Here is a 14,000-nt window from a genome sequence, read left to right as displayed (position 1 = left end):
GTATATCTAAAGCATGTCAACAAAAATAAGTAATCACACACATATGACACCAAATATAATTACCCAAAAACCCTCCAAGTGAGAAGGTAAAACTAGGGTGGGGATGACACCCATAAATCTTCACTACTGCATCAATAAAGTATATCCAATGAAGGTTACAATGTTTGGACCATGAAACATGATCTACCCTGTGAATGATCTACCCTATTAAAGGCTTAAAAAGACTGTTAGGTCTCACCTTATTACAGGATTTCAACACCCTATTAGAGGTGTGCCTAGTTAAAGGACTTTAACTCACAACTAAGGTAGACTATTAAAGAAATTCATACAACTTGTTAGGACTACTTTGTTAAGAGATTTTAACTGAAATCACCTATTAGAATGTCTCAGCATAGATCTTGAGGCTAGCACTTGATTGCTTGATAATAGATCACCTCTAAACAATTTATTCTTGATCCTTCTTGATCATATGTCTCTTTGTTGTATCCCTTTCTCTATCCTCTATTCTAGTCCAACTAATTCTATAATGTAGTTTCACTTCATAACTTCTAAGCCACCTTGAATGCTATACCTATGCATGCAAACTATCCTCTTCACTCCTTCAACACACATAGATAGCTTAGGTAACTTAGGGTTAGGTATGAATCTACGTCTAAGATTCATCCATTTTTCCACTTCATCCTTCCCATTTTATGATTGGTTGCATGTAATTGCATAAGGAATCCAACTAGAGATTCATCCTTATCTTCAAAATATCAAAATTCAATCTTAATTCAGCTAAAAAATGGTTTACATAGTTGTTTGGGCCTTTACAAACAAATATATCAAAACTATTTCACTTGGCATCTAAAGTCTCTGATACTTAGCATGCACTAATCTTTATGTTGTGACTTTACACCTATATCACTTGGAATCCATTATTTACTTAGCTCCTGTGTCACTCAACACATACTATATGCATGGTCTATTATTTACATGTTGTTCTTGAAATGTACTATTAGTTTGGCATGGACTAAGTAAATAACTTAAGTGTGTTGACACTCACTTGTCAAAACCAATCTAAGATTTTAAAAAACCATGGCATCATAAGAAAAACTTGAACATTATAAATATCACACTGAAAAGAAAAATAAGCAACCAAACTAAAAAACCATGCTTATTTCCTCCCTAGCATAAAACATCAAGCACCCTAGCCATACCCCTAAGCATGAAATCTTAAATCACCAATAAGAAAATTGGTAAGGCCTTCTGAGATATTTCTTACAAATAGTTCATGAATTAACATCACAAGACTCCAATATATATATAACATTCTAAGCTTTCAATAGAATTTCTAATCTATATCATTTGTAAGAGGCATCATCTAAAAAATAATATGTAACATCATGACAAAAGGGAATGCAACAAGTAAACATTATAAAGATCACATAAAAAATGATATTAAATAATCCAATTTAAAAAATAAATCAAAAGGTAATATACTCTAGATATACCGAAGTACAAAATGAACATTTAGCATCTATCTCAAGACTAGAACAATTTTTGAGATCTTATTGAAAAGATCATTATTGAGAGAGATTACTAAAAGAGGGAGATTTTTTAAGAAGACTGTGTGTTTCAATCATTTTGTTGTCACTGATGTCAAACCTGCTATTTCATGGTAAGATAACTATTTATAAGATTCAAGTACTATCACTTAGTTGATTGATGAAGAGGATTTGATCAATAAGAGGTAACAATAGTACCTAGAGGAAAGGTTGAGTTATGATTATGTAATGAAGTACAAGGATCAATTAAGATAGTGATGGCATGACGTATTGATAATCTACTTAAGGTTACAAAGGTTGGTTACACTTTGAAACTTTAGAATAATAAGTTACACAAAGTTTGTCTGCCAAGCTTGATCAAGTGGATAGTAGGTGCTAAGAAAAGTCAGTGCAAGCCAAGCAGAAAGTCAGTTGCAGCCAAGTAAAAGAAAATTCTAGTGTATGCCGAGTAAAATAGTTGATGCCAAGTAAATTTTAGTTGATACCAACCATCAATAAAATTTAGTTGATGCCAAGTGATTACACAGTTGACATCGAGCAACATATTATGTGTCGAGCATCAGAAGGTTGATAATGTCGAGCTGCTATATTATTTAAAAGATCAAAGATTCATTGAATCTATGCTAACAAGATTATTTTCTTGATTTTTTTGAACCAGGAGGAAGACAAGGATGATGAGTTGTTGGCACAAAATTTGAGGTAAACCATTTTTTGGTGAATTCAAATGGATTCTAGAAGAAGTTTCTAGAAGAAAGATGGAATATGGGTTAGTTACATTACATCCTACCTAATCCATTCAAACCCTAAAATGGAGATGGAAAATAAGTGGAAAAATATCTTAATTTTCTATTTATAGGAAATTTTGGTCATGAAGCAAAAAGAGAGCAAAGATTCATGTGCAAGAACCTAAGGGAAACAAGGAGTCAAGAGTTTTCCTTGATCTAGTAACCTAAGAGATAAGTCTGCAATGGCATGGTAAGAAAGATGACTAATTGAGATTAATGCTTGAAGGGTGAACAAGCTATCAAAGCCACAAAGTATAAAATCCAAGAAGAACTAAGGATTGAATAGAGATTTGTAATCTGCAAGAAAAGTTGTAAGTTGTATTAGATCAATGCTCTACTATTACTCTCTAACAATTGTATCAATCTAGGGTAAATTCTTTGGACTAAGGTTGACCTAACATTCATTTGTAAATCCTTTAACTAGGTTGCATTCTAAGTGAATGGCTTGAATTCCTCTAACAAGGATCACTCCTAATAGGGTGATTGAAATCCTTTAACAGGATCACATTTAATAGTATGTATTGTGACCTTTAACAAGGTTGATCTTTCACAGGGCATCACTTTAGAAGAGTGAAAAGGAGTAGCATGTTACTAGTGGTTTTTCCAAAATTGGGTTTCCACATAAGTCATTGTGTCAAGTGTGTTGATGAATCTATTATGTTTCATGCTTTACATTTCTGCAAGTTGATTTGACAATAATCTGCAAGTTTTAGTAACTACATTATCCTATGGATGCATGCATAAGTATGAATGGTTTATGGGTTTACTAAGCTAAGAGGAAGTTTTATTTATACATTTAGGCCTTGAATAATTTATTCACACCAACCCCCCCCCCCCGTCGCTCCCACCTCTTAGTTCTTCTCAAGAATTCCAACAATTGGTATCAAAGCCATCTTCTTAAGAGGACTAGTTTGAAGGTACTGGAAGCAAAAAGATCAAGATGTCAAAAAGAGATGTACCCTAGATTAATAGAGATAACTTCCTGCATGGAAAATTTTGATGAAGCTATACCTTGAAGGACTTGGAGATCATGTGCAATCTACCATCTCAATGGAGCATGTAGATCCAACTGGAACCCTAACTATATAAGATATAAAGAAGAAACAACACAATCAGGTGATGTTGGAGATTGCCTTTGCCCTGCGCTATGTCAAATTTGATGATATCAAATGTTGTGACACTACAAAGAAAATTTGGGATGCCCTGCACACTATCTATGGAGGAGATAAAAATGTTCAAAGAGCCAAATCTGAGAGTCTCAGAGGTAAGTTTGATGATAAGAGAATGGAAGAAGGTGAGAATATTCCTCAATATATTGCTAGGAAAAAAGAAGTTGTTAGTGCAATAAAAGGAGCTACTGGTCAGATAGATGATGATATTGTACTAAGCAAATTCTTGAGTACACTATTGCCTATTTATGCTATTAGAGTTTTTGAAATTCAAGAATTGAGATGCATTCTAGGAAATGATCTAACTCTTGAAGGTCTGATAGGTAGACTCACTACTTTTGAACTATCTAGTTATGACAATTACAAACCTGACAGTCTTGAATCTACTTTCAAAGCTTAGTTGTTATTGAAGGATTCTTATGAGAAGAAGCAAAAGAAAAAGAGAAAGATAAAATATGTGTCTAATGACAGTGATACAAATTTGGAAGATGTTGAATAAATGGAAGCACTACTAGTAAGAAGATTCCATAGAGGTAAAGGCAAGTTCAAAGGTAAGTTACCTATCATTTGTTTCAATTGCAATGAGATTGGTCATATTGCTCCTAGATGTCCAAAAAGGAATAACTATAGAGAGGTGGTGATAAATACAAAGGTAGAAGAAAAAGGGTTACAAAGCTAAAGGCAAGAAGTCATGCTACATTTTTGAAGAGGAAACAATCGATGATTTAGATGAACATGATGATGAAGTAGTGTATACACTGCAATGAAGGATGAATCTGATGAAGATGGGGCAACTACACTTGTGACTTGTGTGAAAAAAAATGATAGATGGATCATTGACAGTGGATGCTCACATCATATGACTAGAGAAAAAAGTAAGTTCATTACCTTAAATTGTTATGGTGGAAATAGTGTAAAATTTGGTAATGATGCACCATGTTTGGTAAAAGGAAAAGGTTTTATCAAATTCATAGATAAGATTTCATGTGACAATGCTTACTATGTTAAAGGACTAAGCTACAATTTGTTGAGTGTGTCACAACTGAACAATTTGGGATGCAAGGTTGAATTTGGAAACAAGGTTGACAAGATATATGACACAAATGGGAAACTAATTGGAAAAGGTGATTAAACTAGAAGTAATCTATTATATATTGATATAGAGGATACTACTTGTCTTGTTGTAAAATTTGATAATGTATGGCTATGGCACAAAAGATTATGTCATGTTAATTTTGATAACTTAGTTAGTATCAATAACATGAAGAAAGTTAGAGGATTGCCTAAGTTGAAGAAGCTTGATAATGTAATGTGCAAACAATGTCACTAGACATAGAACAACTAGAAGGTTTTGTTGATGTTAACAATAAGAACATGATATGTATACTACACAAAGCCCTATATGGTTTGAAACAAGCACCAAGAGAATGGTATGAGAGACTTCATAAGTATCTTGTGAAGATTGAATTTGAAGGTATTGATTATAACAACAATCTATACATAAAAATAGAAAAAGAAAAAAGTATTTTACTATCTGATGCTTTATGTAAGGATTTTACAAATCAGATGAAGCATGAATTTGAAATGTCTATGTTTGGATAGATCATTTTTTTGTGGGATTGCAAGTATATTAGCTGAAATATGGTATATACATCACTCAGTCAAAGTATGTCAAGGAAATATTGAAAACTTTTGGATTGAAGAACTCCAAACTAGTAAGTACACCTATGGTGACAGGACATAAGTTGTCAAAGAATGATGATTCTACTGAAGTGAACCAAAAAAAGTATGGGTCTATAATTGGAAAATTGTAATATGTTGTACATAGTAGACCTGATATTACATTATCTGTAGGGGTAGTTGCAATATTCTCTACAAATCCCATAGAGAATCATTTAATGGTTGTAAAGAGAATGATGAGATTCTTGAAAGGAACAAAAGATTTTGGTCTATACTACAAGAAGAATGAAAGGTTTGAATTGAGAGCCTACAATGATGCTAACTAGGCTAGAAACATAGATGATAGAAAAAGCACCAATGGAGGAGCATTTTTCTAAAACAAGAGACTAGTTACATGGACTAGTAAGAAACAAATGTAATTCACAATCTACTACTAAAGCTTAATATGTTGTTGATGATGTAAATTGTAAAAACATTGTATAGATCAAGTAGCTACTTAAAGGAATGAAGGAAGAAATCATAGAGCTAGTGATACTTTATTGTGATAATACAAGTGCTATCAATATATCAAAGAATCTAGTAATGCACACAAAGACAAAGCACATTGCAATCAAGTATCATTATGTGAGAGAGTTAGTTCAATATAAAGAGGTGAATATGTAATATATCAACTCAAAGGAGAAAATTTCTAATATCTTCACAAAACCATTACCTAAGGATGCTCATGAGTATCTAAGAGGTAAATTAGGGGTAATACCCCTATCAAAGGCTATCTAAGTAACAAGAGGATTTCCCTACATCAAACAAGCTGATATTCATATGTTACACATTGATGTAGAGGACCTTACTTTACGATCTACCTAAAGTAATTAAAATGTTGAAACTTCAAAATAGTCACAAGCAAGTTGATAGAGGGAGTAATTGAAGAAATTGCAAAAGCCTATATCTGCATATTAAGATGAAAAGATGCTATGTATTTGGCATTATTGTCAAAGAGGAAGATATTATACTTATCAAGAGCCAGTAAAGATAGGGAGATATTCTACTAATCAGAAAGGAGAAAAGAACATTAGATTGATCCTCATCAGAGAAAGTATATCAAAGGAAGACATCAAGAGATTGTTATCAAAGAGGTAAAGAATGTTATTGATCTTAGAGGGAGATAATTGCTAATGTTATTGATCAGAAGAAAACATATGTATGATGAGGGAGATAGAGAAAAATATAAGAAAGAAGTAGATATCCTAATTCACCTAGTAAGAAGGAGATACAAGAAGGAACTTAGAGGGAGTTATAAGAAGGTGTTTTGTAACCTATTTAGAAGATGGAAGTTTCTGATAGAGGGAGGAATTTTGATACAAGTTTTCATTTTGGTATTGTCTTATCATTTCAACCTAGTCAATTTAGTTGAACAAGATGTTCATCATTCAATTGACTTAGTTGATCAGTTTGGTTTTCCATCAATGCCAAAGAGGGAGATTGTTGAAATCTGACTAAAAAGATCATTATTAAGAGAGATTACTAAAAGAGGGAGATTTTTTAAAGAAGACTACATGTTTCAATTATTGTCTTTTCACTATTGTCAAACCTACTATTTTTTGGTAAGACAATTTCTTATAAGATTCAAGTACTATCACTTAGTTGATTGATGAAGAGGATTTGATCAATAAAAGGTAACAATAGCACCTAGAGGAAAGGTTGAGTTATGATTATGTAATGAAGTACAAGGATCAGTTAAGATAGTGATGACATGATGTATTGATAATCTACTTAAGGTTATAAAGGTTGGTTACACTTTGAAATTTTAGAATAACAAGTTATACAAAGCTCATCTACCAAGCTTGACTAAGTGGATAGTAGGTGTTGAGAAAAGTTAGTGCAACCCAAGAAGAAAGTCAATTGGAGCTGAGTAAAAGAAAATTCTAGTGTATACTAAGTAAAATAGTTGATGCCAAGTCAAGTTTAGTTGATGTTGAGCATCAATAAACTTTAGTTGATGTCAAGTGATTATAGAGTTTACACCAAGTAGCGTAATATGTGTCAAGCATCCAAAGGTTGATAATGTTGAGCTGCTGTATTAATTAAAAGATTGAAGATTTTCTAAATTTTAAGATAACAAGTTTTTTCTTTAATTTTTTGAACCATGAGAAAGATAAGGATGATGAGCTGGTGGCACAGAATTTGAGGTAAACCATTTTTTGGTGAATTCAAATGGATTCTAGAAGAAGTGTCTAGAAGAAAGATAGAATATGGGGTAGATACATTGTACCCTACCTAATTTATCTAAACTCTAAAATGGATGATGGAAACTAAGTGGAAAAATATCTTAATTTCTTGTTTATAAGAATGTCTAGTCATGAAGCAAAAATAGAGGAGAAAGTCATGTGCAAGAACCTGAGGGAAATAAGGAGTCAAGGGTTTGCTTCCTTTAGTGACCTAAGAGATAAGTTTGCAGTGGCATGCTAAGAAAGAAGGCTTGTGGAGATTAATTCTTGAAGGGTGAACAAGCTATTAGATCTGTAAAATATTAAAAAAAAGAAGAATTGAGAACTAAATAGAGATCTATAATCTGCAAGAAAACTTTTAAGTTGTATCAGATCAAAGCTATACTGTTACTTTAACAATTGTATCAATCTATGGTAAATCCTTTGGATTAAGGTTGACCTAATAGTCATTTTTAAATCCTTTAACTAGGTGGCATTCCAAGTGAAATGACCTAAAGTCCTCTAACAAGGATCACTCCTAACAGGGTGATTGAAATCCTTTAACAGGGTCACATTTAACAATGTGTATTGTGACCTTTAACAAAGTTGACCTTTCATTGGGCATCACTTCAGAAGACTGAAAAGAAGTAGCATGTTACTAGTTGTTTTTCCCAAATTTGGTTTCTATGTAAATCATTATGTCAAATGTGTTGATGAATATGTTTTTTTTCATGCTTTACATTTTTGCAAGTTGATTTCATAGTAATCTACAAGTTTTAGTAACTGCATTATCCTATGGACGCATGCATAAGTATGAATGTTTTATGGGTTCATTAAGCTAAGAGAAATTTTTATTTATACATCTAGACCTTGAATAACTGATTCACCACCCCCCAATTATTCTAAAGAATTCAAACAATATCATCTGTTTCTTTTAAATGAAAGCTTTATTACTTTATGTTGCAATGTCAACATGTTTGGAGAAAGCTTATATGGGACAAATTCCCATATCCAAACTCTTTCTTTGTTTATATATGAAATTGATGATATAATCAAACTGTATGTAGATACTATATCTACATGCTTCTATGTCTAAATATACTTTTTTTTTATGTGTAGATGTATAGAAATATATATACATATTGACACATGTGTTTCATTTTAGCTTTAAATAGTTTTAATGCATTTTATATTTCATTTGAATTATCATCTATCTCAATGTATAACATGAATATATTGAAAGAATGGTAATAAAATGGTATCTATTTTTATAGTTCATAAGTTGTATCTTTCTTGTAGTTGTTTTCTAAAATAACTATAAATTTTTATTTGCAAGTTCTATATTATTTCAATTAGCTCCCCCTTGGAATATTAAACACTATTTTTATTTCTTTATGCATCAAGTGCCTTCCTCTACCCTATATCTATGTCTATTAAATACATCACCAACTATAAGAAAGCCTTTAGTTTTGTTTTCCTAAATAGCCTTTAGATTTTCTTTCCTAAATAGTTAATTTTTTTAATTTAGTGTTGGATGGATCACATAAAAATACAACACATTGTAAGGGAATCTTGAAAGTACATGAGGGTAAATGAGCCCTTATTCATTAATGACCTATTGAATAATGTCAAATGGTTTAAAGGAGAGGGTAAGCAACTCTTCGTTTTCATTTCTTCTTGCTATATAATTACTAAAGACAACAAAGTATGAGACTTGTATTTCAATTCATTCCTTACCTTTTATACTAAGTTGCAATACTAGAATTCAAGCCATCACTTAGGTAATGAAATCTAAGGAACATCCCCTAAAAATAATCTTAGGAGATGTTATTTGTTTATTAGCCTTGAGTGCATATAGGAGCATGATAAAAAAAATACCACTTTGGTATTGAAGGACATGGTTGAATTTTAAATCCAACATACAAAAGTGAGTTTGAAATTAAACCCATTTTTTTATGTGATAACATAATCTTGGTGTGGATTTTACAGACTAAAAATATAATTCAATAGAAATAACTAATAATAATTATATAATCAATTCTTCAAAATACACCTTGCAAAACTGCCAGTTTAGTAGTTTAAGGTATGGAAATATTTGTCACACTAAAATATAATTGCAAAGATTAGCTTAAATTTAGAAACTAAGTTAGTTGAAGAGGAAATGAAAAATGATAAATAGATCATGAATATTCAATTTTGAATGCTATTTTGAACATGGATGAAAAAAATTTACATTCACTTGCAATAATATCATGGACTATGGAAATATTATAATTTTTTAAAGAGGCTAAAAAATTATCAATCATAAAAAAAAATTACAAAGATCCCCAAAACCAAGGACTTAAAAATCTAATAAAATAAGAGAACACCCAACAAAATGTCAACCCCAATAGAGACTCTTATGTCATTTGTAACAAAATCTTCTAACACCCAAGACTACTCCCAAAACAAGTGATATTTTCCAATTAACTTACATAGAAATACTTGTTTGGCCTTTTATCCTCCTTCTCTTCATAATAATCCAAATTTTGACTTTGTTCTTTCATATTTTCTTCAAATTTTCCCATCTTTAAACCTTAATCAAATTAGATTCATGAAATTGAAAACAAATCAAAAATTACATGCATAAGTTTAAGAATTGTTAAAATATGCATAGGTGCTAAAATTTTGTGACTAGAAATTGCAATTATGTGTAAAGTTGTTGCACTTTTATGTATAGGTGTAAGGCCCCACCCAAATATCTTTGGAAACAAGGATAAACAAACATTGTTAGTTAGATAAATAATAGTGCAACTAAAAATATAAATGAGATCCCAATGGAAGACAAATAACTAAACTACTAATGATCCCCAAGAATTCATCACTTACAAAGGTAGACAATTCAATTAAAAGAATTAATCATATATAGTTCATCTAAAGATATAACCTAACAGCATAATTAACAAAAAAAAATTATAGCCTTAATCTAAAGTTCCTAAGTGATTAATTTGTACAAGTTCAAATTACCAATAATATGGTATAACAATAGCCACAACCAACATTTAAAACCTAAACATCCTATAATTAAAACATCGAGATCTAGGGAGAAAGAACTCCCTAAAGATTATCTAAATCACCTTGTGAAATCTACTAGATAAGTTAGGAAGTACCCAGTGTTTTGATGAATAGGTCTTCTTAAAGAACTCAAAAGATACTTCCTATTATAAATGCTTTAGAATAACCATGTGGGGGGGCGTGAATTAGTTATTCAAGGTCATAATGTCCTAATAAAACTTTTTCATCAATTAAAGTGAACCCATCAAACTGTTGATTCATCCAAGCTTAAATTTTCCTACTTAGCAAGTTACTAAAAATCAACATGTAAGAGTAACACATGAAATATCAACACATAACACAATTATTTACGTGGAAACCCAATTTGGGAAAAACCACTACTAACATGCTACTCAATTCTCACTCTTCTGAAGTGATGCCCTGTTAAAGGCTACAACACACTATTAAATGTGACCTGGTCAAAGGATTTAACCACCTTGTTAGAAGTGGGCTTGGGAAGAGGACTTTAAAACGTTCACTTGGAATGCCACCATGTTAAAGGATTTACAAATGGTTGTTAAGACAACCTAAGTCCATAGGATTTTACCCTAGCTGACACAATTTTTAGAGAGTAACAACAAGGGCTTTTGACCTGATACAACTCACAACTTATCTTGTAGATTTTAGATCTCAATTTAGCTCTTCACAATTTTCGTGGCTTTCAATCTCCTTGAGTCTCCATGCTTGATCTACTAGTGCAATCCTCTCTCTCTGACTACTTATCAAAGTGGAGTCTTTGTGCTCTATTCTTCCTTCTTCTTGATGTCTTCTCCTTGACACCCTTCAAACACTTCACAATTTGGCACTCCAACAACTCTTACTTCTTGGCTTGTGACTCCTTAAATAGAAGTTTGGAATTGCTTTTCCCACTTGATTATTCCCTCCTTTAATTTCAGTTTAAATGGATTAGGTAGGACTCATTAAATCTAACCCATATCTTGTTCCTTCTACAAACATCATGAATAATCCTCCTAGATTCCCCTAAAAATGACTTATCTAAAATTATGTGCCTCCAGCTCATCATCCTTATCCTCCATCTAGTTCACAAAATTCAAGTAATAACCTTGTCAGCTCAGATTTGGCAAATCTTTGACTTTTTGAATAATGCAGCAAATCAGCTCATACTCTGTTACTCGACACCAAGTACATTTTACTGATGCTTGGCACCTACTATGGATTCACTCAACATTCACTAAGTTTTCTGATGCTCAACACCTATTACTTTCTCAGCATCTGAACTTTCTCGGCTCCTTCTGTATCACTCAGCACACTAGATTTTGCATTTTCTCAGCACTAATTGAAAATCTACTCAGCATGAACTAGCTTGCTCTTACTCACTAATGAACTTAGTTAAGCTTTGCAGATAGCCTTGTTACAACTTATTCTCCAGTGTTTCTAAGTTTGGCCAACATCTGTATCTTCAAGTATAGTATCAATACATCATTTTACCATTGTCTTAACATATCCTTGTACTTCATTACAAAACCATAAATCAACCTTTCCCTTAGGTTCTTCTGTTACATCTTGTTGATTAAATCCTCTTCATCAATCAACTAAGTAATAGTACTTGGATCTTATAAGCAATTGTCATTCCAGCAAATAGCAAGTTTGACATCAGTGACAAAACAATGATTGAAAACATTTTTCATCAACAATCTCCCTCTTTGCAATCAATCTTCTTTGTTCTTTAACAATTATCTTTTCAATAAAATTTCCAACACTTCCCAATATTGGTAACTAATAGATTATTTAAAAGTTGTACAATAGACTACACAAAGGTGATATGATACTTATTCAGTATTGTATAGTAAACTATATAGTACAAGTATGATAACTCACTATTATCATACGATACTCTTGAGTACTGTAGTGTACAATAGTTGTCCAATATCATATAGTGATGTCCTACTATTGTAATACCCCAAAATTGGCTCATTGCCATTATACCAATTCTAGTCTATTTCTGATAATTTCAAAGCCCTATTCTAATAGACAATTCTCATTCTGCTATTCATTACTTGACTTAATTGTCAGATGTAGAAAAACCCTAATCTGCATTCATCATATTTCTTATTTAATTCCTATAGTACGTGCTCATATTAGTTGCATTAAACCTACTTGATTAATATTTAATTTAATTATTGAGTATTTATACTTTAATTAAATTAAATTATATCCTAAGGCTAATGTATTATGGAATTAAATTTATTTAATTTAATAAATACGCCTATCTTAATTAATTAAATGTAATTATTTAATTAAATGAGAAAGGTATTTCTAATTAATTAAAAGAAATTATTTAATTAAATGGAGTACTTACTTCTAAATAATTAAACAAAGTTATTTAATTAAATAGGAAGACATTCCTAATTAATTAAATGAAGTTATTTAATTAAACAAAAGTCTCTCTAATTAATTAAAGATTATTTAATTAAATAGAAAAAGTAATTATGAGAGCATATTTCATTTTATTAAATTAAATATCTCAACAAAAATCTCTCTTCAGTTCAAAAAAGGGGAATTTCCAGTTCACTATTGATCAAAAATGAGTTAACACAGTTAACTCCTTTTCTTACTCAAATTTAAAACAGTTAACTCCTTATTTATCTCAAATTAAGTCTGTTAACTCCCTTTAACTTGGGGATCTCCCTTTATGACTGAAACTCATCTTCAATCCTGACCGTTGATCTGAATCGATCTTGACCATTGATGGATTACAGGAAACTCTATTTAAGAGATCCTCATCTCTTCATTTGGAGGAGGATGAATTGATTTGCTATCGAATTGCTGTTGAAATTCATGCTCATATTTACTTACATTTCTTGCATACATTCTCATTTTTAGTTTAATCTCATTTTAGTTTAATCATGCATATGCTTAATCTAGTTTGCTTCATTTGTTCTTAGATTACATTGCATCTTTCATTTTCTTAGATTAATCTGTATACTCATTCTTAGCTTAATTCCATTGTCAAATCCTTTGTTCTTAGAGGGTCTGGTTGCCTACACCTCGATTCTGATGATATTAACAAGCAAAATCCCTTTAGATAGAAGGCAACAGGTCGCTTTGCAGGACAAATTTTGGATGTACAATTCAATGTTCATTCCATGATGAATCCGCAAATAAGGACCGTGTTGAAGTGTGTGTGTTAGCATAGGCTGCATTTTCACGCATACATTTTTGGTGCCTACCGTGGGGCCAAGAAAATCAATTTTTCTGGGCTCTTTTTGTATTTTTTTAATCATTTTTTTGTTCTCTGTCCGTATTGTTCCATACAGGTTCGAATCTTCGTGTGAAACTGTTCATTTTTGCGCGAGGATCTAGAATCTTCACGCGAAGATTCTTTCTGCATCGCGCGAGAAAGTTCTTCAGCGCGCGAATCTTCGCACGAGACTTTTTTTTTCACGTGAGCTAAATTTAATCTCGCGCGAGCCGGATTTGATTTCGCGCGGTCCGTAAAACTTCTTCGCACGAGACTTTATATTTTTGCGCGAGCTAAATTTAATCTCGCGCAAATCGGAT

Source organism: Cupressus sempervirens, chromosome 1, assembly GCF_028749045.1.
Source record: "Cupressus sempervirens isolate cs-2001-9-10 chromosome 1, ASM2874904v1, whole genome shotgun sequence".
NCBI lineage: Eukaryota > Viridiplantae > Streptophyta > Pinopsida > Cupressales > Cupressaceae > Cupressus > Cupressus sempervirens.
Note: the sequence above shows the minus strand (reverse complement) of the source record.